Source organism: Lonchura striata, chromosome 5 (genome assembly GCF_046129695.1).
Source record: "Lonchura striata isolate bLonStr1 chromosome 5, bLonStr1.mat, whole genome shotgun sequence".
Lineage (NCBI taxonomy): Eukaryota > Metazoa > Chordata > Aves > Passeriformes > Estrildidae > Lonchura > Lonchura striata.
In genome coordinates this window covers 6,834,014-6,861,613 of record NC_134607.1, presented here as the reverse complement: position 1 = coordinate 6,861,613, position 27,600 = coordinate 6,834,014, and positions in this window count along the sequence as shown.

Genomic DNA, 27,600 nt, shown 5'->3' with positions numbered 1-27,600 from the left:
CGGTGGCCGGCGTCTTTCGGCGGAAGCAGCGCTTCGGAGCGTACGGCTGCCGCTCCGCAATTGTGTGCGCGAATCAGCCGCTTCTCCTGCTCCGGGAGCCGGACAGAGCGGTAGCTTGTACGAGGGCGAAGAACGTAGCCGCAGGGAGACGACATTGTGTGCACAGCCTTGGCACTGCTAGAGGAAGGTGACTAAAGCTCCCTGCCTTTTCAATGCACTGCTGGCATGCTTTATTGAAGGTGTTCCGAGACAACTTTCCTGGGTTTTGACTTCGTCCTGATGCAGCCCCTCCTGGGAATTTCGTGCTCGTCCCCGAAGGCTCGAGATGCAGAGAACTCGATGGCAGCTGCAGAAATGAAGGACTCTGTGGAAGTGTCGAGAAGCAAGAACGTAGACAAGCGTTTTGTGTTTGGGAGTCAGCAGCTGCTGGACTTTTGCGATTGCTTTCACTGTGCACGGAATGCCAGGACGGCACGTGCACGTTAAAACAACGAGCTGGGCAAGAGCAGGAAGGGAGCAGGGCCATCCGAGAGCATCTGGCATCTTGCCCTGGAAAGGGCAGTGTTTTTGGAGTGTGCAGTAAAATCGTGTTTCTGGACAAGGGAGGCATAAGTGCGCTGCGCAGCTATGCTATCTCCCTGCGAGACACGCTGCCAAAGCTTTTCGTTATCCTGCAGTCTAGTGCAGACGCACACTACGTCTCTCGGCTGCTGTCCGAAGCCAAGCGCCGGTGGCCGGCGTCTTTCGGTGGAAGCAGCGCTTCGGAGCGTACGGCTGCCGCTCTGCTGTTGTGTGCGCGAAGCAGCCGCTTCTCCTGCTCCGGGAGCCGGACAGAGCAGTAGCTTGTACGAGGGCGAAGAACGTTGCCACAGAGCACCGGGCTTCTGTGCGCACCCTAAGGACTGCTAGTGGACCGTGGTGGCCGCTCGCCTGCCTCTTCAATTCCCTTCTAGCATACTTATGGAAGGTGTTCCAGGACAATTTTCCTGAGTTTTGACTTCGTCGTGATGCAGCCCCTCCTGGGAAACTCGTGCTCGTCCTCTGAGTCTCTGACATGCAGAGACCTCGGTGGCAACTGCAGAAATGAAGGACTGCGTTGAGTTGTCGAGAAGCAAGAACATAGCCAGCGCCTTGTGTTTGGGAGTCAGCAGCTGCTGGACTTTTGCGATTGCTTTCACTGTGCACTGAATGCCAGGACGGCATGTGCACGTTAAAACAACGAGCTGGGCAGGAGTGGGCAGAAGAGAGCGGGCATCAGAGAGCAGCTTACATAGTACCATGGAAAGAGCAGTGTTTTTGGAGTGTGCAGTAAAATCGTGTTTCTGGACAAGGGAGGCATAAGTGCGCTGCGCTGCTATGCTTTCTCCCTGCGAGAGACACTGCCAAAGCTTTTCGCTATGATGCAGTCTAGTGCAGACGCACACTACGGCTCTCGGCTCTCTGTCCGAAGCCAAGCGCCGGTGGCCGGCGTCTTTCGGCTGAAGCAGCGCTTCGGAGCGTACGGCTGCCGCTCCGCTGCTGTGTGCGCGAAGCAGCCGCTTCTCCTGCTCCGGGAGCCGGACAGAGCGGTAGCTTGTACGAGGGCGAAGAACGAAGCCGCAGAGCACCGGGCTTCTGCGCGCACCCTAAGGACTCCTGGAGGACCGTGGTGGCCGCTCGCCTGCCTCTTCAATTCCCTTCTAGCATATTTATTGAAGGTGTTCCAGGACAATTTTCCTGACTTTTGAATTCGTCCTGATGCAGCCCCTCCTGGGAAAATCGTGCTCGTCCTCTGAGTCTCCGACATGCAGAGACCTCGATGGCAACTGCAGAAATGAAGGGCTGCGATGGGTTGTCGAGAAGCAAGAACATAGCCAGCGCCTTGTGTTTGGGAGTCAGCAGCTGCTGGACTTTTGCGATTGCTTTCACTGTGCACGGAATGCCAGGACAGCACGTGCACGTTAAAACAACGAGATGAGCAAGAGCAGGAAGGGAGCACGGCCATCAGAGAGCGTCTGGCATCTTGCTCTGGAAAGGGCAGTGTTTTTGGAGTGTGCAGTAAAATCGTGTTTCTGGACAAGGGAGGCATAAGTGCGCTGCGCAGCTATGCTTTCTCCCTGCGAGACACACTGCCAAAGCTTTTCGCTATGATGCAGTCTAGTGCAGACGCACACTACGGCTCTCGGCTGCTGTCCGAAGCCAAGCGCCGGTGGCCGGCGTCTTTCGGCTGAAGCAGCGCTTCGGAGCGTACGGCTGCCGCTCCGCTGTTGTGTGCGCGAAGCAGCCGCTTCTCCTGCTCCGGGAGCCGGATAGAGCAGTAGCTTGTACGAGGGCGAAGAACGTTGCCACAGAGCACCGGGCTTCTGTGCGCACCCTAAGGACTGCTAGTGGACCGTGGTGGCCGCTCGCCTGCCTCTTCAATTCCCTTCTAGCATACTTATGGAAGGTGTTCCAGGACAATTTTCCTGAGTTTTGACTTCGTCGTGATGCAGCCCCTCCTGGGAAACTCGTGCTCGTCCACTGAGTCTCTGACATGCAGAGACCTCGGTGGCAACTGCAGAAATGAAGGACTGCGTTGAGTTGTCGAGAAGCAAGAACATAGCCAGCGCCTTGTGTTTGGGAGTCAGCAGCTGCTGGACTTTTGCGATTGCTTTCACTGTGCACTGAATGCCAGGACGGCATGTGCACGTTAAAACAACGAGCTGGGCAGGAGTGGGCAGAAGAGAGCGGGCATCAGAGAGCAGCTTACATAGTACCATGGAAAGAGCAGTGTTTTTGGAGTGTGCAGTAAAATCGTGTTTCTGGACAAGGGAGGCATAAGTGCGCTGCGCTGCTATGCTTTTTCCCTGCGAGAGACACTGCCAAAGCTTTTCGCTATGATGCAGTCTAGTGCAGACGCACACTACGGCTCTCGGCTCTCTGTCCGAAGCCAAGCGCCTGTGGCCGGCGTCTTTCGGCTGAAGCAGCGCTTCGGAGCGTACGGCTGCCGCTCCGCTGTTGTGTGCGCGAAGCAGCCGCTTCTCCTGCTCCGGGAGCCGGACAGAGCGGTAGCTTGTACGAGGGCGAAGAACGAAGCCGCAGAGCACCGGGCTTCTGCGCGCACCCTAAGGACTGCTGGAGGACCGTGGTGGCTGCTCGCCTGCCTCTTCAATTCCATTCTAGCATCCTTATGGAAGGTGTTCCAGGAGAATTTTCCTTGTTTTTGACTTCGTCGTGATGCAGCCCCTCCTGGGAATTTCGTGCTCGTCCCCGAAGGCTCGAGATGCAGAGAACTCGATGGCAGCTGCAGAAATGAAGGACTCTGTGGAAGTGTCGAGAAGCAAGAACGTAGACAAGCGTTTTGTGTTTGGGAGTCAGCAGCTGCTGGACTTTTGCGATTGCTTTCACTGTGCACTGAATGCCAGGACGGCACGTGCACGTTAAAACAACGAGCTGGGCAAGAGCAGGAAGGGAGCAGGGCCATCAGAGAGCATCTGGCATCTTGCCCTGGAAAGGGCAGTATTTTTGGAGTGTGCAGTAAAATCGTGTTTCTGGACAAGGGAGGCATAAGTGCGCTGCGCTGCTATGCTATCTCCCTGCGAGACACGCTGCCAAAGCTTTTCGTTATCCTGCAGTCTAGTGCAGACGCACACTACGACTCTCGGCTGCTGTCCGAAGCCAAGCGCCGGTGGCCGGCGTCTTTCGGCGGAAGCAGCGCTTCGGAGCGTACGGCTGCCGCTCCGCTGTTGTGTGCGCGAAGCAGCCGCTTCTCCTGCTCCGGGAGCCGGACAGAGCAGTAGCTTGTACGAGGGCGAAGAACGTTGCCACAGAGCACCGGGCTTCTGTGCGCACCCTAAGGACTGCTAGTGGACCGTGGTGGCCGCTCGCCTGCCTCTTCAATTCCCTTCTAGCATACTTATGGAAGGTGTTCCAGGACAATTTTCCTGAGTTTTGACTTCGTCGTGATGCAGCCCCTCCTGGGAAACTCGTGCTCGTCCACTGAGTCTCTGACATGCAGAGACCTCGGTGGCAACTGCAGAAATGAAGGACTGCGTTGAGTTGTCGAGAAGCAAGAACATAGCCAGCGCCTTGTGTTTGGGAGTCAGCAGCTGCTGGACTTTTGCGATTGCTTTCACTGTGCACTGAATGCCAGGACGGCATGTGCACGTTAAAACAACGAGCTGGGCAGGAGTGGGCAGAAGAGAGCGGGCATCAGAGAGCAGCTTACATAGTACCATGGAAAGAGCAGTGTTTTTGGAGTGTGCAGTAAAATCGTGTTTCTGGACAAGGGAGGCATAAGTGCGCTGCGCTGCTATGCTTTTTCCCTGCGAGAGACACTGCCAAAGCTTTTCGCTATGATGCAGTCTAGTGCAGACGCACACTACGGCTCTCGGCTCTCTGTCCGAAGCCAAGCGCCGGTGGCCGGCGTCTTTCGGCGGAAGCAGCGCTTCGGAGCGTACGGCTGCCGCTCCGCTGTTGTGTGCACGAAGCAGCCGCTTCTCCTGCTCCGGGAGCTGGACAGAGCGGTAGCTTGTACGAGGGCGAAGAACGAAGCCGCAGAGCACCGGGCTTCTGCGCGCACCCTAAGGACTGCTAGTGGACCGTGGTGGCCGCTCGCCTGCCTCTTCAATTCCCTTCTAGCATACTTATGGAAGGTGTTTCAGAACAATTTTCCTGACTTTTGAATTCTCCTGATGCAGCCCCTCCTGGGAAACTCGTGCTCGTCCTCTGAGTCTCCGACATGCAAAGACCTCGATGGCAACTGCAGAAATGAAGGGCTGCGTTGAGTTGTCGAGAAGCAAGAACATAGCCAGCGCCTTGTGTTTGGGAGTCAGCAGCTGCTGGACTTTTGCGATTGCTTTCACTGTGCACTGAATGCCAGGACGGCACGTGCACGTTAAAACAACGAGCTGGGCAAGAGTAATCGATAGATCACGGCTGTCAGAAAGCAGCTTATATATTGCCCTAAAAAGAGCACTGTTTTTGGAGTTTGCAGTAAAATCGTGTTTCTGGACAAGGGAGGCATAAGTGCGCTGCGCTGCTATGCTTTCTCCCTGCGAGACACACTGCCAAAGCTTTTCGCTATGATGCAGTCTAGTGCAGACGCACACTACGGCTCTTCCCTGCTGTCCGAAGCCAAGCGCCGGTGGCCGGCGTCTTTCGGCGGAAGCAGCGCTTCGGAGCGTACGGCTGCCGCTCCGCAATTGTGTGCGCGAATCAGCCGCTTCTCCTGCTCCGGGAGCCGGACAGAGCGGTAGCTTGTACGAGGGCGAAGAACGTTGCCGCAGGGAGACGACATTGTGTGCACAGCCTTGGCACTGCTAGAGGAAGGTGACTAAAGCTCCCTGCCTTTTCAATGCACTGCTGGCATGCTTTATTGAAGGTGTTCCGAGACAACTTTCCTGTGTTTTGACTTCGTCCTGATGCAGCCCCTCCTGGGAATTTCGTGCTCGTCCCCGAAGGCTCGAGATGCAGAGAACTCGATGGCAGCTGCAGAAATGAAGGACTCTGTGGAAGTGTCGAGAAGCAAGAACGTAGACAAGCGTTTTGTGTTTGGGAGTCAGCAGCTGCTGGACATTTGCGATTGCTTTCACTGTGCACGGAATGCCAGGACGGCACGTGCACGTTAAAACAACGAGCTGGGCAAGAGCAGGAAGGGAGCAGGGCCATCCGAGAGCATCTGGCATCTTGCCCTGGAAAGGGCAGTGTTTTTGGAGTGTGCAGTAAAATCGTGTTTCTGGACAAGGGAGGCATAAGTGCGCTGCGCAGCTATGCTATCTCCCTGCGAGACACGCTGCCAAAGCTTTTCGTTATCCTGCAGTCTAGTGCAGACGCACACTACGTCTCTCGGCTGCTGTCCGAAGCCAAGCGCCGGTGGCCGGCGTCTTTCGGTGGAAGCAGCGCTTCGGAGCGTACGGCTGCCGCTCTGCTGTTGTGTGCGCGAAGCAGCCGCTTCTCCTGCTCCGGGAGCCGGACAGAGCAGTAGCTTGTACGAGGGCGAAGAACGTTGCCACAGAGCACCGGGCTTCTGTGCGCACCCTAAGGACTGCTAGTGGACCGTGGTGGCCGCTCGCCTGCCTCTTCAATTCCCTTCTAGCATACTTATGGAAGGTGTTCCAGGACAATTTTCCTGAGTTTTGACTTCGTCGTGATGCAGCCCCTCCTGGGAAACTCGTGCTCGTCCTCTGAGTCTCTGACATGCAGAGACCTCGGTGGCAACTGCAGAAATGAAGGACTGCGTTGAGTTGTCGAGAAGCAAGAACATAGCCAGCGCCTTGTGTTTGGGAGTCAGCAGCTGCTGGACTTTTGCGATTGCTTTCACTGTGCACTGAATGCCAGGACGGCATGTGCACGTTAAAACAACGAGCTGGGCAGGAGTGGGCAGAAGAGAGCGGGCATCAGAGAGCAGCTTACATAGTACCATGGAAAGAGCAGTGTTTTTGGAGTGTGCAGTAAAATCGTGTTTCTGGACAAGGGAGGCATAAGTGCGCTGCGCTGCTATGCTTTCTCCCTGCGAGAGACACTGCCAAAGCTTTTCGCTATGATGCAGTCTAGTGCAGACGCACACTACGGCTCTCGGCTCTCTGTCCGAAGCCAAGCGCCGGTGGCCGGCGTCTTTCGGCTGAAGCAGCGCTTCGGAGCGTACGGCTGCCGCTCCGCTGCTGTGTGCGCGAAGCAGCCGCTTCTCCTGCTCCGGGAGCCGGACAGAGCGGTAGCTTGTACGAGGGCGAAGAACGAAGCCGCAGAGCACCGGGCTTCTGCGCGCACCCTAAGGACTCCTGGAGGACCGTGGTGGCCGCTCGCCTGCCTCTTCAATTCCCTTCTAGCATATTTATGGAAGGTGTTCCAGGACAATTTTCCTGACTTTTGAATTCGTCCTGATGCAGCCCCTCCTGGGAAAATCGTGCTCGTCCTCTGAGTCTCCGACATGCAGAGACCTCGATGGCAACTGCAGAAATGAAGGGCTGCGATGGGTTGTCGAGAAGCAAGAACATAGCCAGCGCCTTGTGTTTGGGAGTCAGCAGCTGCTGGACTTTTGCGATTGCTTTCACTGTGCACGGAATGCCAGGACAGCACGTGCACGTTAAAACAACGAGATGAGCAAGAGCAGGAAGGGAGCACGGCCATCAGAGAGCGTCTGGCATCTTGCTCTGGAAAGGGCAGTGTTTTTGGAGTGTGCAGTAAAATCGTGTTTCTGGACAAGGGAGGCATAAGTGCGCTGCGCAGCTATGCTTTCTCCCTGCGAGACACACTGCCAAAGCTTTTCGCTATGATGCAGTCTAGTGCAGACGCACACTACGGCTCTCGGCTGCTGTCCGAAGCCAAGCGCCGGTGGCCGGCGTCTTTCGGCTGAAGCAGCGCTTCGGAGCGTACGGCTGCCGCTCCGCTGTTGTGTGCGCGAAGCAGCCGCTTCTCCTGCTCCGGGAGCCGGATAGAGCAGTAGCTTGTACGAGGGCGAAGAACGTTGCCACAGAGCACCGGGCTTCTGTGCGCACCCTAAGGACTGCTAGTGGACCGTGGTGGCCGCTCGCCTGCCTCTTCAATTCCCTTCTAGCATACTTATGGAAGGTGTTCCAGGACAATTTTCCTGAGTTTTGACTTCGTCGTGATGCAGCCCCTCCTGGGAAACTCGTGCTCGTCCACTGAGTCTCTGACATGCAGAGACCTCGGTGGCAACTGCAGAAATGAAGGACTGCGTTGAGTTGTCGAGAAGCAAGAACATAGCCAGCGCCTTGTGTTTGGGAGTCAGCAGCTGCTGGACTTTTGCGATTGCTTTCACTGTGCACTGAATGCCAGGACGGCATGTGCACGTTAAAACAACGAGCTGGGCAGGAGTGGGCAGAAGAGAGCGGGCATCAGAGAGCAGCTTACATAGTACCATGGAAAGAGCAGTGTTTTTGGAGTGTGCAGTAAAATCGTGTTTCTGGACAAGGGAGGCATAAGTGCGATGCGCTGCTATGCTTTCTCCCTGCGAGAGACACTGCCAAAGCTTTTCGCTATGATGCAGTCTAGTGCAGACGCACACTACGGCTCTCGGCTCTCTGTCCGAAGCCAAGCGCCGGTGGCCGGCGTCTTTCGGCGAAAGCAGCGCTTCGGAGCGTACGGCTGCCGCTCCGCTGTTGTGTGCGCGAAGCAGCCGCTTCTCCTGCTCCGGGAGCCGGACAGAGCAGTAGCTTGTACGAGGGCGAAGAACGTTGCCACAGAGCACCGGGCTTCTGTGCGCACCCTAAGGACTGCTAGTGGACCGTGGTGGCCGCTCGCCTGCCTCTTCAATTCCCTTCTAGCATACTTATGGAAGGTGTTCCAGGACAATTTTCCTGAGTTTTGACTTCGTCGTGATGCAGCCCCTCCTGGGAAACTCGTGCTCGTCCACTGAGTCTCTGACATGCAGAGACCTCGGTGGCAACTGCAGAAATGAAGGACTGCGATGGGTTGTCGAGAAGCAAGAACATAGCCAGCGCCTTGTGTTTGGGAGTCAGCAGCTGCTGGACTTTTGCGATTGCTTTCACTGTGCATTCAATACCAGGACGGCATGTGCACGTTAAAACAACGAGCTGGGCAGGAGTGGGCAGAAGAGAGCGGGCATCAGAGAGCAGCTTACATAGTACCATGGAAAGAGCAGTGTTTTTGGAGTGTGCAGTAAAATCGTGTTTCTGGACAAGGGAGGCATAAGTGCGCTGCGCTGCTATGCTTTCTCCCTGCGAGACACACTGCCAAAGCTTTTCGCTATGATGCAGTCTAGTGCAGACGCACACTACGGCTCTCGGCTCTCTGTCCGAAGCCAAGCGCCGGTGGCCGTCGTCTTTCGGCGGAAGCAGCGCTTCGGAGCGTACGGCTGCCGCTCCGCTGTTGTGTGCGCGAAGCAGCCGCTTCTCCTGCTCCGGGAGCTGGACAGAGCGGTAGCTTGTACGAGGGCGAAGAACGAAGCCGCAGAGCACCGGGCTTCTGCGCGCACCCTAAGGACTGCTAGTGGACCGTGGTGGCCGCTCGCCTGCCTCTTCAATTCCCTTCTAGCATACTTATGGAAGGAGTTGCAGGACAATTTTCCTGAGTTTTGAATTCGTCCTGATGCAGCCCCTCCTGGGAAACTCGGGCTCGTCCTCTGAGTCTCCGACATGCAGAGACCTCGATGGCAACTGCAAAAATGAAGGGCTGCGTTGAGTTGTCGAGAAGCAAGAACATAGCCAGCGCCTTGTGTTTGGGAGTCAGCAGCTGCTGGACTTTTGCGATTGCTTTCACTGTGCACGGAATGCCAGGACAGCACGTGCACGTTAAAACAACGAGCTGAGCAAGAGCAGGAAGGGAGCACGGCCATCAGAGAGCGTCTGGCATCTTGCTCTGGAAAGGGCAGTGTTTTTGGAGTGTGCAGTAAAATCGTGTTTCTGGACAAGGGAGGCATAAGTGCGCTGCGCTCCTAAGCTATCTCCGTGCGAGACACACTGCCAAAGCTTTTCGCTAGGATGCAGTCTAGTGCAGACGCACACTACGACTCTCGGCTGCTGTCCGAAGCCAAGCGCCGGTGGCCGGCGTCTTTCGGCTGAAGCAGCGCTTCGGAGCGTACGGCTGCCGCTCCGCTGTTGTGTGCGCGAAGCAGCCGCTTCTCCTGCTCCGGGAGCCGGACAGAGCGGTAGCTTGTACGAGGGCGAAGAACGAAGCCGCAGGGAGACGACATTGTGTGCACAGCCTTGGCACTGCTAGAGGAAGGTGACTAAAGCTCCCTGCCTTTTCAATGCACTGCTGGCATGCTTTATTGAAGGTGTTCCGAGACAACTTTCCTGGGTTTTGACTTCGTCCTGATGCAGCCCCTCCTGGGAATTTCGTGCTCGTCCCCGAAGGCTCGAGATGCAGAGAACTCGATGGCAGCTGCAGAAATGAAGGACTCTGTGGAAGTGTCGAGAAGCAAGAATGTAGACAAGCGTTTTGTGTTTGGGAGTGAGCAGCTGCTGGACTTTTGCGATTGCTTTCACTGTGCACTCAATGCCAGGACGGCATGTGCACGTTAAAAAAACGAGCTGGGCAGGAGTGGTCAGAAGAGAGCGGGCATCAGAGAGCAGCTTACATAGTACCATGGAAAGAGCAGTGTTTTTGGAGTGTGCAGTAAAATCGTGTTTCTGGACAAGGGAGGCATAAGTGCGCTGCGCTGCTATGCTTTCTCCCTGCGAGACACACTGCCAAAGCTTTTCGCTATGATGCAGTCTAGTGCAGACGCACACTACGGCTCTCCGCTGCTGTCCGAAGCGAAGCGCCGGTGGCCGGCGTCTTTCGGCGGAAGCAGCGCTTCGGAGCGTACGGCTGCCGCTCCGCTGTTGTGTGCGCGAAGCAGCCGCTTCTCCTGCTCCGGGAGCCGGACAGAGCGGTAGCTTGTACGAGGGCGAAGAACGAAGCCGCAGAGCACCGGGCTTCTGCGCGCACCCTAAGGACTGCTAGTGGACCGTGGTGGCCGCTCGCCTGCCTCTTCAATTCCCTTCTAGCATACTTATGGAAGGTGTTTCAGAACAATTTTCCTGACTTTTGAATTCTCCTGATGCAGCCCCTCCTGGGAAACTCGTGCTCGTCCTCTGAGTCTCCGACATGCAGAGACCTCGATGGCAACTGCAGAAATGAAGGGCTGCGTTGAGTTGTCGAGAAGCAAGAACATAGCCAGCGCCTTGTGTTTGGGAGTCAGCAGCTGCTGGACTTTTGCGATTGCTTTCACTGTGCACTGAATGCCAGGACGGCACGTGCACGTTAAAACAACGAGCTGGGCAAGAGTAATCGATAGATCACGGCTGTCAGAAAGCAGCTTATATATTGCCCTAAAAAGAGCACTGTTTTTGGAGTGTGCAGTAAAATCGTGTTTCTGGACAAGGGAGGCATAAGTGCGCTGCGCAGCTATGCTTTTTCCCTGCGAGACACACTGCCAAAGCTTTTCGCTATGATGCATTCTAGTGCAGACGCACACTACGGCTCTCGGCTGCTGTCCGAAGCCAAGCGCCGGTGGCCGGCGTCTTTCGGCGGAAGCAGCGCTTCGGAGCGTACGGCTGCCGCTCCGCTGTTGTGTGCGCGAAGCAGCCGCTTCTCCTGCTCCGGGAGCCGGACAGAGCAGTAGCTTGTACGAGGGCGAAGAACGAAGCCGCAGAGCACCGGGCTTCTGCGCGCACCCTAAGGACTGCTAGTGGACCGTGGTGGCCGCTCGCCTGCCTCTTCAATTCCCTTCTAGCATACTTATGGAAGGTGTTTCAGAACAATTTTCCTGAGTTTTGAATTCGTCCTGATGCAGCCCCTCCTGGGAAACTCGTGCTCGTCCTCTGAGTCTCCGACATGCAGAGACCTCGATGGCAACTGCAGAAATGAAGGGCTGCGTTGAGTTGTCGAGAAGCAAGAACATAGCCAGCGCCTTGTGTCTGGGAGTCAGCAGCTGCTGGACTTTTGCGATTGCTTTCACTGTGCACTCAATGCCAGGACGGCACGTGCACGTTAAAACAACGAGCTGGACAAGAGCAGGAAGGGAGCACGGCCATCAGAGAGCATCTGGCATCTTGCCCTGGAAAGGGCAGTGTTTTTGGAGTGTGCAATAAAATCGTGTTTCTGGACAAGGGAGGCATAAGTGCGCTGCGCTCCTAAGCTATCTCCCTGCGAGACACACTGCCAAAGCTTTTCGCTATGATGCAGTCTAGTGCAGACGCACACTACGACTCTCGGCTGCTGTCCGAAGCGAAGCGCCGGTGGCCGGCGTCTTTCGGCTGAAGCAGCGCTTCGGAGCGTACGGCTGCCGCTCCGCTGTTGTGTGCGCGAATCAGCTGCTTCTCCTGCTCCGGGAGCCGGACAGAGCGGTAGCTTGTACGAGGGCGAAGAACGAAGCCGCAGAGCACCGGGCTTCTGCGCGCACCCTAAGGACTGCTAGTGGACCGTGGTGGCCGCTCGCCTGCCTCTTCAATTCCCTTCTAGCATACTTATGGAAGGTGTTTCAGAACAATTTTCCTGACTTTTGAATTCTCCTGATGCAGCCCCTCCTGGGAAACTCGTGCTCGTCCTCTGAGTCTCCGACATGCAGAGACCTCGATGGCAACTGCAAAAATGAAGGGCTGCGTTGAGTTGTCGAGAAGCAAGAACATAGCCAGCGCCTTGTGTTTGGGAGTCAGCAGCTGCTGGACTTTTGCGATTGCTTTCACTGTGCACTGAATGCCAGGACGGCACGTGCACGTTAAAACAACGAGCTGGGCAAGAGTAATCGATAGATCACGGCTGTCAGAAAGCAGCTTATATATTGCCCTAAAAAGAGCACTGTTTTTGGAGTTTGCAGTAAAATCGTGTTTCTGGACAAGGGAGGCATAAGTGCGCTGCGCAGCTATGCTTTTTCCCTGCGAGACACACTGCCAAAGCTTTTCGCTATGATGCAGTCTAGTGCAGACGCACACTACGGCTCTCGGCTGCTGTCCGAAGCCAAGCGCCGGTGGCCGGCGTCTTTCGGCGGAAGCAGCGCTTCGGAGCGTACGGCTGCCGCTCCGCTGTTGTGTGCGCGAAGCAGCCGCTTCTCCTGCTCCGGGAGCCGGACAGAGCAGTAGCTTGTACGAGGGCGAAGAACGAAGCCGCAGAGCACCGGGCTTCTGCGCGCACCCTAAGGACTGCTAGTGGACCGTGGTGGCCGCTCGCCTGCCTCTTCAATTCCCTTCTAGCATACTTATGGAAGGTGTTTCAGAACAATTTTCCTGAGTTTTGACTTCGTCGTGATGCAGCCCCTCCTGGGAAACTCGTGCTCGTCCACTGAGTCTCTGACATGCAGAGACCTCGGTGGCAACTGCAGAAATGAAGGACTGCGTTGAGTTGTCGAGAAGCAAGAACATAGCCAGCGCCTTGTGTTTGGGAGTCAGCAGCTGCTGGACTTTTGCAATTGCTTTCACTGTGCACTCAATGCCAGGACGGCATGTGCACGTTAAAACAACGAGCTGGGCAGGAGTGGGCAGAAGAGAGCGGGCATCAGAGAGCAGCTTACATAGTACCATGGAAAGAGCAGTGTTTTTGGAGTGTGCAGTAAAATCGTGTTTCTGGACAAGGGAGGCATAAGTGCGCTGCGCTGCTATGCTTTTTCCCTGCGAGAGACACTGCCAAAGCTTTTCGCTATGATGCAGTCTAGTGCAGACGCACACTACGGCTCTCGGCTCTCTGTCCGAAGCCAAGCGCCGGTGGCCGGCGTCTTTCGGCTGAAGCAGCGCTTCGGAGCGTACGGCTGCCGCTCCGCTCTTGTGTGCGCGAAGCAGCCGCTTCTCCTGCTCCGGGAGCCGGACAGAGCGGTAGCTTGTACGAGGGCGAAGAACGAAGCCGCAGAGCACCGGGCTTCTGCGCGCACCCTAAGGACTGCTGGAGGACCGTGGTGGCCGCTCGCTTGCCTCTTCAATTCCATTCTAGCATCCTTATGGAAGGTGTTCCAGGAGAATTTTCCTTGTTTTTGACTTCGTAGTGATGCAGTCCTTCCTGGGAAACTCGTGCTCGTCCTCTGAGGCTCCGACATGCAGAGACCTCGGTGGCAACTGCAGAAATGAAGGGCTGCGATGGGTTGTCGAGAAGCAAGAACATAGCCAGCGCCTTGTGTTTGGGAGTCAGCAGCTGCTGGACTTTTGCGATTGCTTTCACTGTGCACGGAATGCCAGGACAGCACGTGCACGTTAAAACAACGAGCTGAGCAAGAGCAGGAAGGGAGCACGGCCATCAGAGAGCGTCTGGCATCTTGCTCTGGAAAGGGCAGTGTTTTTGGAGTGTGCAGTAAAATCGTGTTTCTGGACAAGGGAGGCATAAGTGCGCTGCGCTCCTAAGCTATCTCCCTGCGAGACACACTGCCAAAGCTTTTCGCTATGATGCAGTCTAGTGCAGACGCACACTACGGCTCTCGGCTCTCTGTCCGAAGAGAAGCGCCGGTGGCCGGCGTCTTTCGGCGGAAGCAGCGCTTCGGAGCGTACGGCTGCCGCTCCGCTGTTGTGTGCGCGAAGCAGCCGCTTCTCCTGCTCCGGGAGCCGGACAGAGCAGTAGCTTGTACGAGGGCTAAGAACGAAGCCGCAGAGCACCGGGCTTCTGCGCGCACCCTAAGGACTGCTGGAGGACCGTGGTGGCCGCTCGCCTGCCTCTTCAATTCCCTTCTAGCATACTTATGGAAGGAGTTGCAGGACAATTTTCCTGAGTTTTGAATTCGTCCTGATGCAGCCCCTCCTGGGAAACTCGTGCTCGTCCTCTGAGTCTCCGACATGCAGAGACCTCGATGGCAACTGCAAAAATGAAGGGCTGCGTTGAGTTGTCGAGAAGCAAGAACATAGCCAGCGCCTTGTGTTTGGGAGTCAGCAGCTGCTGGACTTTTGCGATTGCTTTCACTGTGCACTGAATGCCAGGACAGCACGTGCACGTTAAAACAACGAGCTGAGCAAGAGCAGGAAGGGAGCACGGCCATCAGAGAGCGTCTGGCATCTTGCTCTGGAAAGGGCAGTGTTTTTGGAGTGTGCAGTAAAATCGTGTTTCTGGACAAGGGAGGCATAAGTGCGCTGCGCTCCTAAGCTATCTCCCTGCGAGACACACTGCCAAAGCTTTTCGCTAGGATGCAGTCTAGTGCAGACGCACACTACGGCTCTCGGCTGCTGTCCGAAGCCAAGCGCCGGTGGCCGGCGTCTTTCGGCTGAAGCAGCGCTTCGGAGCGTACGGCTGCCGCTCCGCTGTTGTGTGCGCGAAGCAGCCGCTTCTCCTGCTCCGGGAGCCGGACAGAGCGGTAGCTTGTACGAGGGCGAAGAACGAAGCCTCAGGGAGACGACATTGTGTGCACAGCCTTGGCACTGCTAGAGGAAGGTGACTAAAGCTCCCTGCCTTTTCAATGCACTGCTGGCATGCTTTATTGAAGGTGTTCCGAGACAACTTTCCTGTGTTTTGACTTCGTCCTGATGCAGCCCCTCCTGGGAATTTCGTGCTCGTCCCCGAAGGCTCGAGATGCAGAGAACTCGATGGCAGCTGCAGAAATGAAGGACTCTGTGGAAGTGTCGAGAAGCAAGAATGTAGACAAGCGTTTTGTGTTTGGGAGTGAGCAGCTGCTGGACTTTTGCGATTGCTTTCACTGTGCACTGAATGCCAGGACGGCATGTGCACGTTAAAACAACGAGCTGGGCAGGAGTGGTCAGAAGAGAGCGGGCATCAGAGAGCAGCTTACATAGTACCATGGAAAGAGCAGTGTTTTTGGAGTGTGCAGTAAAATCGTGTTTCTGGACAAGGGAGGCATAAGTGCGCTGCGCTGCTATGCTTTCTCCCTGCGAGACACACTGCCAAAGCTTTTCGCTATGATGCAGTCTAGTGCAGACGCACACTACGGCTCTTCCCTGCTGTCCGAAGCGAAGCGCCGGTGGCCGGCGTCTTTCGGCGGAAGCAGCGCTTCGGAGCGTACGGCTGCCGCTCCGCTGTTGTGTGCGCGAAGCAGCCGCTTCTCCTGCTCCGGGAGCCGGACAGAGCGGTAGCTTGTACGAGGGCGAAGAACGAAGCCGCAGAGCACCGGGCTTCTGTGCGCACCCTAAGGACTGCTAGTGGACCGTGGTGGCCGCTCGCCTGCCTCTTCAATTCCCTTCTAGCATACTTATGGAAGGTGTTTCAGAACAATTTTCCTGACTTTTGAATTCTCCTGATGCAGCCCCTCCTGGGAAACTCGTGCTCGTCCTCTGAGTCTCCGACATGCAGAGACCTCGATGGCAACTGCAGAAATGAAGGGCTGCGTTGAGTTGTCGAGAAGCAAGAACATAGCCAGCGCGTTGTGTTTGGGAGTCAGCAGCTGCTGGACTTTTGCGATTGCTTTCACTGTGCACTCAATGCCAGGACGGCACGTGCACGTTAAAACAACGAGCTGGAGAAGAGCAGGAAGGGAGCACGGCCATCAGAGAGCATCTGGCATCTTGCCCTGGAAAGGGCAGTGTTTTTGGAGTGTGCAATAAAATCGTGTTTCTGGACAAGGGAGGCATAAGTGCGCTGCGCTCCTAAGCTATCTCCCTGCGAGACACACTGCCAAAGCTTTTCGCTATGATGCAGTCTAGTGCAGACGCACACTACGACTCTCGGCTGCTGTCCGAAGCCAAGCGCCGGTGGCCGGCGTCTTTCGGCTGAAGCAGCGCTTCGGAGCGTACGGCTGCCGCTCCGCTGTTGTGTGCGCGAATCAGCCGCTTCTCCTGCTCCGGGAGCCGGAGAGAGCGGTAGCTTGTACGAGGGCGAAGAACGAAGCCGCAGAGCACCGGGCTTCTGCGCGCACCCTAAGGACTGCTAGTGGACCGTGGTGGCCGCTCGCCTGCCTCTTCAATTCCCTTCTAGCATACTTATGGAAGGTGTTCCAGGACAATTTTCCTGAGTTTTGACTTCGTCGTGATGCAGCCCCTCCTGGGAAACTCGTGCTCGTCCACGGAGTCTCTGACATGCAGAGACCTCGGTGGCAACTGCAGAAATGAAGGACTGCGTTGAGTTGTCGAGAAGCAAGAACATAGCCAGCGCCTTGTGTTTGGGAGTCAGCAGCTGCTGGACTTTTGCGATTGCTTTCACTGTGCACTGAATGCCAGGACGGCATGTGCACGTTAAAACAACGAGCTGGGCAGGAGTGGGCAGAAGAGAGCGGGCATCAGAGAGCAGCTTACATAGTACCATGGAAAGAGCAGTGTTTTTGGAGTGTGCAGTAAAATCGTGTTTCTGGACAAGGGAGGCATAAGTGCGCTGCTCTGCTATGCTTTTTCCCTGCGAGAGACACTGCCAAAGCTTTTCGCTATGATGCAGTCTAGTGCAGACGCACACTACGGCTCTCGGCTCTCTGTCCGAAGCCAAGCGCCGGTGGCCGGCGTCTTTCGGCGGAAGCAGCGCTTCGGAGCGTACGGCTGCCGCTCCGCTGTTGTGTGCGCGAAGCAGCCGCTTCTCCTGCTCCGGGAGCCGGACAGAGCGGTAGCTTGTACGAGGGCGAAGAACGAAGCCGCAGAGCACCGGGCTTCTGCGCGCACCCTAAGGACTGCTGGAGGACCGTGGTGGCCGCTCGCCTGCCTCTTCAATTCCATTCTAGCATCCTTATGGAAGGTGTTCCAGGAGAATTTTCCTTGTTTTTGACTTCGTAGTGATGCAGTCCTTCCTGGGAAACTCGTGCTCGTCCTCTGAGGCTCCGACATGCAGAGACCTCGGTGGCAACTGCAGAAATGAAGGGCTGCGTTGAGTTGTCGAGAAGCAAGAACATAGCCAGCGCCTTGTGTTTGGGAGTCAGCAGCTGCTGGACTTTTGCGATTGCTTTCACTGTGCACGGAATGCCAGGACGGCACGTGCACGTTAAAACAACGAGCTGAGCAAGAGCAGGAAGGGAGCACGGCCATCAGAGAGCGTCTGGCATCTTGCTCTGGAAAGGGCAGTGTTTTTGGAGTGTGCAGTAAAATCGTGTTTCTGGACAAGGGAGGCATAAGTGCGCTGCGCAGCTATGCTTTTTCCCTGCGAGACACACTGCCAAAGCTTTTCGCTATGATGCAGTCTAGTGCAGACGCACACTACGGCTCTCGGCTCTCTGTCCGAAGCGAAGCGCCGGTGGCCGGCGTCTTTCGGCTGAAGCAGCGCTTCGGAGCGTACGGCTGCCGCTCCGCTGTTGTGTGCGCGAAGCAGCCGCTTCTCCTGCTCCGGGAGCCGGACAGAGCGGTAGCTTGTACGAGGGCGAAGAACGAAGCCGCAGAGCACCGGGCTTCTGCGCGCACCCTAAGGACTGCTGGAGGACCGTGGTGGCCGCTCGCCTGCCTCTTCAATTCCCTTCTAGCATACTTATGGAAGGTGTTCCAGGACAATTTTCCTGAGTTTTGAATTCGTCGTGATGCAGCCCCTCCTGGGAAACTCGTGCTCGTCCTCTGAGTCTCCGACATGCAGAGACCTCGATGGCAACTGCAGAAATGAAGGGCTGCGTTGAGTTGTCGAGAAGCAAGAACATAGCCAGCGCCTTGTGTTTGGGAGTCAGCAGCTGCTGGACTTTTGCGATTGCTTTCACTGTGCACTGAATGCCAGGACAGCACGTGCACGTTAAAACAACGAGCTGAGCAAGAGCAGGAAGTGAGCGCGGCCATCAGAGTGCAGCTTATATATTGCCCTGGAAAGGGCAGTGTTTTTGGAGTGTGCAGTAAAATCGTGTTTCTGGACAAGGGAGGCATAAGTGCGCTGCGCTCCTAAGCTATCTCCGTGCGAGACACACTGCCAAAGCTTTTCGCTATGATGCAGTCTAGTGCAGACGCACACTACGGCTCTCGGCTCTCTGTCCGAAGCCAAGCGCCGGTGGCCGGCGTCTTTCGGCTGAAGCAGCGCTTCGGAGCGTACGGCTGCCGCTCCGCTGTTGTGTGCGCGAAGCAGCCGCTTCTCCTGCTCCGGGAGCCGGACAGAGCGGTAGCTTGTACGAGGGCGAAGAACGAAGCCGCAGGGAGACGACATTGTGTTCACAGCCTTGGCACTGCTAGAGGAAGGTGACTAAAGCTCCCTGCCTTTTCAATGCACTGCTGGCATGCTTTATTGAAGGTGTTCCGAGACAACTTCCCTGGGTTTTGACTTCGTCCTGATGCAGCCCCTCCTGGGAATTTCGTGCTCGTCCCCGAAGGCTCGAGATGCAGAGAACTCGATGGCAGCTGCAGAAATGAAGGACTCTGTGGAAGTGTCGAGAAGCAAGAATGTAGACAAGCGTTTTGTGTTTGGGAGTGAGCAGCTGCTGGACTTTTGCGATTGCTTTCACTGTGCACTCAATGCCAGGACGGCATGTGCACGTTAAAAAAACGAGCTGGGCAGGAGTGGTCAGAAGAGAGCACGGCCATCAGAGAGCAGCTTACATAGTACCATGGAAAGAGCAGTGTTTTTGGAGTGTGCAGTAAAATCGTGTTTCTGGACAAGGGAGGCATAAGTGCGCTGCGCTGCTATGCTTTCTCCCTGCGAGACACACTGCCAAAGCTTTTCGCTATGATGCAGTCTAGTGCAGACGCACACTACGGCTCTCCGCTGCTGTCCGAAGCGAAGCGCCGGTGGCCGGCGTCTTTCGGCTGAAGCAGCGCTTCGGAGCGTACGGCTGCCGCTCCGCTGTTGTGTGCGCGAAGCAGCCGCTTCTCCTGCTCCGGGAGCCGGACAGAGCGGTAGCTTGTACGAGGGCGAAGAACGAAGCCGCAGAGCACCGGGCTTCTGCGCGCACCCTAAGGACTGCTAGTGGACCGTGGTGGCCGCTCGCCTGCCTCTTCAATTCCCTTCTAGCATACTTATGGAAGGTGTTTCAGAACAATTTTCCTGAGTTTTGAATTCTCCTGATGCAGCCCCTCCTGGGAAACTCGTGCTCGTCCTCTGAGTCTCCGACATGCAGAGACCTCGATGGCAACTGCAGAAATGAAGGGCTGCGTTGAGTTGTCGAGAAGCAAGAACATAGCCAGCGCCTTGTGTTTGGGAGTCAGCAGCTGCTGGACTTTTGCGATTGCTTTCACTGTGCACTGAATGCCAGGACGGCACGTGCACGTTAAAACAACGAGCTGGGCAAGAGTAATCGATAGATCACGGCTGTCAGAAAGCAGCTTATATATTGCCCTAAAAAGAGCACTGTTTTTGGAGTTTGCAGTAAAATCCTGTTTCTGGACAAGGGAGGCATAAGTGCGCTGCGCTGCTATGCTTTCTCCCTGCGAGACACACTGCCAAAGCTTTTCGCTATGATGCAGTCTAGTGCAGACGCACACTACGACTCTCGGCTGCTGTACGAAGCCAAGCGCCGGTGGCCGGCGTCTTTCGGCTGAAGCAGCGCTTCGGAGCGTACGGCTGCCGCTCCGCTGTTGAGTGCGCGAAGCAGCCGCTTCTCCTGCTCCGGGAGCCGGACAGAGCAGTAGCTTGTACGAGGGCGAAGAACGAAGCCGCAGAGCACCAGGCTTCTGCGCGCACCCTAAGGACTGCTAGTGGACCGTGGTGGCCGCTCGCCTGCCTCTTCAATTCCATTCTAGCATCCTTATTGAAGGTGTTCCAGGACAATTTTCCTGAGTTTTGAATTCGTCCTGATGCAGCCCTTCCTGGGAAACTCGTGCTCGTCCTCTGAGTCTCCGACATGCAGAGACCTCGATGGCAACTGCAGAAATGAAGGGCTGCGTTGAGTTGTCGAGAAGCAAGAACATAGCCAGCGCCTTGTGTTTGGGAGTCAGCAGCTGCTGGACTTTTGCGATTGCTTTCACTGTGCACGGAATGCCAGGACAGCACGTGCACGTTAAAACAACGAGCTGGAGAAGAGCAGGAAGGGAGCACGGCCATCAGAGAGCGTCTGGCATCTTGCTCTGGAAAGGGCAGTGTTTTTGGAGTGTGCAGTAAAATCGTGTTTCTGGACAAGGGAGGCATAAGTGCGCTGCGCTCCTAAGCTTTCTCCCTGCGAGACACACTGCCAAAGCTTTTCTCTATGATGCAGTTTAATGCAGACGCACACTACGGCTCTCGGCTCTCTCTCCGAAGCGAAGCGCCGGTGGCCGGCGTCTTTCGGCGGAAGCAGCGCTTCAGAGCGTACGGCTGCCGCTCCGCTGTTGTGTGCGCGAAGCAGCCGCTTCTCCTGCTCCGGGAGCCGGACAGAGCGGTAGGTTGTACGAGGGCGAAGAACGAAGCCGCAGGGAGACGACATTGTGTGCACAGCCTTGGCACTGCTAGAGGAAGGTGACTAAAGCTCCTTGCATTTTCAATGCACTGCTGGCATGCTTTATTGAAGGTGTTCCGAGACAACTTTCCTGGTTTTTTACTTCGTCCTGATGCAGGAGGTGGAATCGGATGATGTTTGGGATACTTCCTTCGATGTTTGGATTTCTTAAGGTCGGCCACCAGCTGAGGGCCAGTGACCTCTAGACACATGCTCTGGCCCTTTTCCCTGAGATTTAAAATTCACCAGTCCAGGTTCCTGATGTCAGTTTGTACGATTCTCCTCGTCATATCAAGGAAGAATAAGTTTGAGGTGGGGAGGATTTTGGTCTGGGATCCATCCATAAAGGTATGGACTTTCTGCAGTCAGGTCCCAGCCAAGTGTCAGGTTGTAGGGCTCCCTTGGGTCTATCAGGGCAGCACAAGTATGAGATGGGGACAACTTCGGTCTGAGATCCATCCTTCGATATAACGATTATGTGCAGTCAGGTCCCAGCCCAGGGCCAGGGGCCCCTGGGCACATCCTTTGGCCATTTTCCCTGGAAAAGAAAACTCACCAGTCCAGGTTCCTGATGTCAGTTTGTAGGGCTCCCTTGGATCTATCAGGGCAGCACAACTTGGAGGAGGGGACAACTTCTGTTGGGGGTCCAAACTTCGATATAAGGATTCTTTGCAGTCAGGGCCCAGCCCAGGGCCAGGGGCCCCTGGGCACATCCTTTGGCCATTTTCCTTGGGAAAAAAAACTCACCATTCCAGGTTGCTGATGTCAGTTTGTAGGGCTCCCTTGTGTCTATCAGGGCAGCACAAGTTTGAGGTGGGGACAACTTTGGTCTGCAAACCATCCTTCGATATAGGGATTCTTTGCAGTCAGGGCCCAGCCCAGTGCCACGGGCCACTGGGCACATCCTTTGGCCATTTTCCCTGGGAAAGAAAATTCACCAGTCCAGGTTGCTGATGTCAGTTTGTAGGGCTCCCTTGGGTCTATAAGGGCAGCACAACTTTCAGGAAGGGATAACTTTGGTCTGCGATCCATCCTTAGATATAGGGATTCTTTGCAGTCAGGCCCCAGCCCAGTGCCAGGGGCCCCTGGGCACATCCTTTGGCCATTTTCCCTGGGAAAGAAAATTCACCAGTCCAGGTTGCTGATGTCAGTTTGTAGGGCTCCCTTGGGTCTATCAGGGTAGCACAAGTTTGAGGTGGGGACAATTTTGGTCTGAGATCCATCCTTCGATATAGGGATTCTTTGCAGTCAGGGACCAGCCCAGTGCCAGGGGCCCCTGGGCACATCCTTTGGCCATTTTCCCTGGAACGGAAAATTCACCAGTCCAGGTTGCTGATGTCAGTTTGTAGGGCTCCCTTGGGTCTATAAGGGCAGCACAACTTTCAGGAAGGGATAACTTTGGTCTGCGATCCATCCTTCGATATATGGATTCTTTGCAGTCAGGCCCGAGCCCAGGGCCAGGGGCCCCTGGGCACATCCTTGGCCATTTTCCCTGGGAAAAAAAACTCACCAGTCCAGGTTGCTGATGTCAGTTTGTAGGGCTCATTTGGGTCTAAATGAGAAGCAGAAATATGAGGAGGGGACAACTTCGGTCTGTGATCCATTCTTCGATATTAGGATACTTTGCAGGCAGGCCCCAGCCCGGGGTCAGGGGCCCCTGGGCACATCCTTTGGCCATTTTCCCTGGGAAAGAAAATTCACCAGTCCAGGTTGCTGATGTCAGTTTGTAGGGCTCCCTTGGGTCTATCAGGGCAGCACAACTTTGAGGAGGGGACAACTTCGGTTGGGTTCCATCCTCCGATATAAGTACTTTTTGCAGTCAGGCCCCAGCCCAATGCCAGGGGCCCCTGGGCACATCCTTTGGCCATTTTCTCTGGGAAAGTAAACTCACCAGTCCAATTTGCTGATGTCAGTTTGTAGGGCTCCCTTGGGTCTATCAGGGCAGCACAACTTTGAGGAGGGGATAACTTCAGTCTGGGGTCCATCCTTAGATATAGGGATTCTTTGCAGTCAGGCCCCAGCCCAGTGCCAGGGGCCCCTGGGCACACCCTTTGGCCATTTTCCCTGGGAAAGAAAACTCACCAGTCCAGGTTCCTGATGTCAGTTTGTAGGGCTCCCTTGGGTCTATCAGGGCAGCACAAATTTGAGGTGGGCACAATTTTGGTCTGTGATCCATCCTTCGATATAGGGATTCTTTGTAGTCAGGCCCCAGCCCAGGGCCAGGGGCCCCTGGGCACATCCTTTGGCCATTTTCCCTGGAACAGAAAGTTCACCAGTCCAGGTTGCTGATGTCAGTTTGTAGGGCTCCCTTGGGTCTATCAGGGCAGCACAACTTTGAGGAGGGGACAACTTCGGTCTGGGGTCCATCCTTTGATATATGGATTTTTTGACTTCAGGCCCGAGCCCAGTGCCAGGCGCCCCTGGGCACATCCTTTGGCCATTTTCCCTGGGAAAGAAAATTCACCAGTCCAGGTTGCTGATGTCAGTTTGTAGGGCTCCCTTGGGTCTCTCAGGGCAGCACAACTTTGAGGAGGGGACAGCTTTGGACCGCAAACCATCCTTTGATATAGGGATTCTTTGCAGTTAGGCCCCAGCCCAGGTCCAGGGGCCCCTGGGCACATCCTTTGGCCATTTTCCCTGGGAAAGAAAACTCACCAGTCCAGGTTCCTGATGTCAGTTTGTAGGGCTCCCTTGGGTCTATAAGGGCAGCACAAGTATGAGGTGGGGACAACTTTGGTCTGCGATCCATCCTTCGATATAGGGATTCTTTGCAGTCAGGGCCCAGCCCAGGGCCAGGGGCCCCTGGGCACATCCTTTGGCCATTTTCCCAGGAACAGAAAGTTCACCAGTCCATGTTGCTGATGTCAGTTTGTAGGGCTCCCTTGGGTCTATCAGGGCAGCACAAGTTTGAGGTGGGGACAACTTTGGTCTGCAAACCATCCTTCGATATAGGGATTCTTTGCAGTCAGGCCCAGCCCAGTGCCACGGGCCACTGGGCACATCCTTTGGCCATTTTAGCTGGGAAAGAAAACTCACCAGTCCAGGTTGCTGATGTCAGTTTGTAGGGCTCCCTTGGGTCTATCAGGGCAGCACATGTATGAGATGGGGACAACTTCGGTCTGGGGTACATCCTTCGATATATGGATTTTTTGCAGTCAGGCCCCAGCCCAGTGCCTGGAGCCCCTGGGCACATCCTTTGGCCATTTTCCCTGGGAAAGCAAACTCACCAGTCCAGGTTGCTGATGTCAGTTTGTAGGGCTCCCTTGTGTCTATCAGGGCAGCACAAGTTTGAGGTGGGGAGAATTTTGGTCTGTGGTCCATCCTTCGATAAAAGGATTCTTTGCAGTCAGGCCCAGCCCAGTGCCACGGGCCACTGGGCACATCCTTTGGCCATTTTCCCTGGGAAAGAAAACTCACCAGTCCAGGTTGCTGATGTCAGTTTGTAGGGCTCCCTTGGGTCTATCAGGGCAGCACATGTATGAGATGGGGACAACTTTGGTCTGGGGTCCATCCTTCAATATAGGGATTTTTTGCAGTCAGGGCCCAGCCCAGTGCCAGGGGCCCCAGGGCACATCATTTGGCCATTTTCCCTGGGAAGGAAAACTCACCAGTCCAGGTTCCTGATGTCACTTTGTAGGGCTCCCTTGGGTCTATCTGGGAAGCAGAAATTTGAGGAGGGGACAACTTCGGTCTGTGATCCATCCATCGATATAGGGATTCTTTACAGTCAGGCCCGAGCCCAGTGCCAGGGGCCCCTGGGCACATCCTTTGTCCATTTTCCCTGGAAAAGAAAATTCACCAGTCCAGGTTGCTGATGTCAGTTTGTAGGGCTCCCTTGGGTCTATCAGGGCCGCACAAGTATGAGATGGGGACAACTTCACTCTGGGGTCCATCCTTCGATATAAGGATTCTTTGCAGTCAGGCGCCAGCCAGGGGCCAGACGCCCCTGGGCACATCCTTTGGCCATTTTCCCTGGGAAAGAAAACTCACCAGTCCAGGTTGCTGATGTCAGTTTGTAGGGCTCCCTTGGGTCTCTCAGGGCAGCACAACTTTGAGGAGGGGACAACTTCGGTCTGGGTTCCATCCTTCGATATATGGATTTTTTGAATTCAGGCCCCAGCCCAGTGCCAGGTGCCCCTGGGCACATAGTTTGGCCATTTTCCCTGGGAAAGAAAATTCACCAGTCCAGGTTGCTGATGTCAGTTTGTAGGGCTCCCTTGGGTCTATCAGGGCAGCACAAGTTTGAGGAGGGAACAATTTTGGTTGGGGGTCCAAACTTCTTTATAAGGATTCTTTGCAGTCAGGTCCCAGCCTTGTGCTTGGGGCCCCTGGGCACATCCTTTGGCCATTTCCCCCGGAAAGAAAACTCACCAGTCCAGGTTGCTGATGTCAGTTTGTAGGGCTCCCTTGGGTCTCTCAGGGCAGCACAAGTTTGAGGTGGGGAGAACTTTGGTCTGCGATCCATCCTTCGATATAGGGACTCTTTGCAGTCAGGGCCCAGCCCAGGGCCAGGGGCCCCTGGGCACATCCTTTGGCCATTTTCCCTGGAACAGAAAGTTCACCAGTAGAGGTTGCTGATGTCAGTTTGTAGGGCTCCCTTGGGTCTATCAGGGCAGCACAAGTTTGAGGTGGGGAGAATTTTGGTCTGTGGTCCATCCTTCGATAAAAGGATTCTTTGCAGTCAGGTCCGAGCCCACGGCCAGGGGCCCCTGGGCACATCCTTTGGCCATTTTCCCTGGGAAAGAAAACTCACCAGTCCAGGTTGCTGATGTCAGTTTGTAGGGCTCCCTTGGGTCTATCAGGGCAGCACAAGTTTGAGGAGGGGTCAACTTCGGTTGGGGGTCCAAACTTCGATATAGGGATTCTTTGCAGTCAGGTTCCAGCCGAGGGCCAGGGGCCACTGGGCACATCCTTTGGCCATTTTCCGTGGGAAAGAAAACTCAGCAGTCCAGGTTGCTGATGTCAGTTTGTAGGGCTCCCTTGGGTCTATCAGGGCAGCACAACTTTGAGGAGGGGACAACTTCGGTCTGGGTTCCATCCTTCGATATATGGATTTTTTGAATTCAGGCCTGAGCCCAGTGCCAGGGGCGCCTGGGCACATCCTTTGGCCATTTTCCCTGGGAAAGAAAATTCACCAGTCCAGGTTGCTGATGTCAGTTTGTAGGGCTCCCTTGGGTCTCTCAGGGCAGCACAACTTTGAGGAGGGGACAACTTCGGTCTGGGTTCCATCCTTCGATATATGGATTTTTTGCATTCAGGTCCGAGCCCAGTGCCAGGGGCCCCTGGGTACATCCTTTGGCCATTTTCCCTGGGAAAGAAAACTCACCAGTCCAGGTTGCTGATGTCAGTTTGTAGGGCTCCCTTGGGTCTCTCAGGGCAGCACAACTTTGAGGAGGGGACAACTTCAGTCTGGGGTCCATCCTTCTATATAAGGATATTTTGCAGTCAGGTCCCAGCCGGGGGTCAGGGGCCCCTGGGCACATCCTTTGGCCATTTTCCCTGGGAAAGAAAATTCACCAGTCCAGGTTGCTGATGTCAGTTTGTAGGGCTCCCTTGGGTCTATCAGGGCACCACAAGGTTGAGGAGGGAAGAATTTTGGTTGGGGGTCCAAACTTCGATATAAGGATTCTTTGCAGTCAGGTCCCAGCCTTGTGCTTGGGGCCCCTGGGCACATCCTTTGGCCATTTTCCCTGGAAAGAAAACTCACCAGTCCAGGTTGCTGATGTCAGTTTGTAGGGCTCCCTTGGGTCTATCAGGGCAGCTCAACTTGGAGGAGGGGACAGCTTTGGACCGCAAACCATCCTTCAATATAGGGATTCTTTGCAGTTAGGCACCAGACCAGGTCCAGGGGCCCCTGGGCACATCATTTGGCCATTTTCCCTGGAACAGAAAGTTCACCAGTCCAGGTTGCTGATGTCAGTTTGTAGGGCTCCCTTGGGTCTATCAGGGCAGCACAACTTTGAGGAGGGGACAACTTTGGTTGGGGGTCTAAACTTCGATATGAGGATTCTTTGCATTCAGGCCCAAGCCTAGGGCCAGGGCCCCTTGGGCACATCCTTTGGCCATTTTCCCTGGGAAAGAAAACTCACCAGTCCAGGTTGCTGATGTCAGTTTGTAGGGCTCCCTTGGTTCTATCAGGGCAGCACAACTTTGAGGAGGGGACAACTTCGGTCTGGGGTCCATCCTTCGATATATGGATTTTTTGCAGTCAGGCCCCAGCCCAGTGCCTGGGGCCCCTGGGCACATCCTTTGGCCATTTTCCCTGGGAAAGCAAATTCACCAGTCCAGGTTGCTGATGTCAGTTTGTAGGGCTCCCTTGGGTCTATCAGGGCAGCACAACTTTGAGGAGGGGACAACTTCGGTTTGGGGTCCAAACTTCGATATAAAGATTCTTTGCAGTTAGGTCCCAGCCCTGTGCTTGGGGCCCCTGGGCATATCCTTTGGCCATTTTCCCTGGGAAAGAAAACTCACCAGTCCAGGTTGCTGATGTCAGTTTGTAGGGCTCCCTTGGGTCTATCAGGGCCGCAAAAATTTGACGTGGGGACAATTTTGGTCTGTGATCCATCCTTCGATATAGGGATTCTTTGTAGTCAGGGCCCAGCCCAGGGCCAGGGGCCCCTGGGCACATCCTTTGGCCATTTTCCCTGGGAAAGAAAACTCACCAGTCCAGGTTGCTGATGTCAGTTTGTAGGGCTCCCTTAGGTCTATCAGGGAAGCACAACTTTGAGGAGGGGACAACTTCGGTCTGGGGTCCATCCTTCGATATAAGGATTCTTTGCAGTCAGGTCCGACCCCAGGGCCAGGGGCCCCTGGGCACATCCTTTGGCCATTTTCCCTGGGAAAGAAAACTCACCAGTCCAGGTTGCTGATGTCAGTTTGTAGGGCTCCCTTGGGTCTATCAGGGCAGCACAAATTTGAGGTGGGCACAATTTTGGTCTGTGATCCATCCTTCGATATAGGGATTCTTTGTAGTCAGGTTCCAGCCCAGGGCCAGGGGCCCCTGGGCACATCCTTTGGCCATTTTC